Here is a 1,080-nt window from a genome sequence, read left to right on the forward strand (position 1 = left end):
TGTAATTGGAGGGTGATTTATAGGTAGAAAACGATTTGGAAAATGGTGCAGAAGGTATTGTGTCTCAATAATGCAAGGTTAGACTTTTGCAAAAGGCTACAAAACCGACACTAAAACTAATCGTCAACTGAGCGGCATTTATGAAAATTGGAGCGAGCAATTTTGCTTTTCGGCTCGAGGTGTAGGTAAATAAAATTCCCCTAAAATGTTTACCAAAGTTTGTGATTTACATACATACATATGTATTTATGTATGAAGATAGGCTCAAATAATTGTTTGCCTAAATTCGTTCATTTCGTTTGCTAGATTTTTGTCCGTTGATATTAAACTCATAGTGAATGGAATTGCATTATTTTCTAATTTAAATATGCCGAGGGGCGATAAAGAAATGCGTGCCAAACTGGAAAATGGTCAGTAAACCCAGGAAATTTGTACAAGTGAATAAATGATAAAATGAAAAATATATAACGAAAAATATGAAAAAAGGAAAATTTTTGAATTGGAAAATAATTTGTTTGCTGTTTACCTCCTAGGGCTTTACAGATATGTATGCCCTTTGCACGATGTACGCACAGGAGTACATACTAGTTGCTTTCCCTAACTCGCAAGAAGTTGCAAGAATTTACAGGAATTTACCAGAAAGCGTTCACTAGTCGGTTATCTGCCTTCTTTTGCCTTTTGATAGTTTTACAGGTTTTAACCCAGAAATGTTGGGGAACGCAACTATTATAGCATTGCGCAAGTAATTATTCTGATATGCGTTTGCTTTAGGTTACGTTGGGGTGAGGGGGGGGGGGGGGCTGCCAACTAACCTCAGCAATGAGGTGCCATATCTATGTATTTTTATAGAGTGATAGCAGGTTTCGTTGTTCGGATATGACTCAAAAAGTACTGAACAGATTACAGTCACATTTTCGGAGTTTATTCCTTGCACATCTGATATCATTATAGGCTACTAGAAAACTCGCTGGGTGGTGATGGAGTCGTTATTTAGTTATTTCTATTTAAAATAAATGCTACAACGAAACGCAATTGTGTCAGCGCATCTTTATCTGACGCCTAAACTGTACATCTCCGATC

The sequence above is a fragment of the Rhagoletis pomonella genome, unplaced genomic scaffold, assembly GCF_013731165.1.
Source record: "Rhagoletis pomonella isolate Grant_MI unplaced genomic scaffold, Rhpom_1.0 Rhpom_scaffold_00008, whole genome shotgun sequence".
Classification (NCBI taxonomy): domain Eukaryota; kingdom Metazoa; phylum Arthropoda; class Insecta; order Diptera; family Tephritidae; genus Rhagoletis; species Rhagoletis pomonella.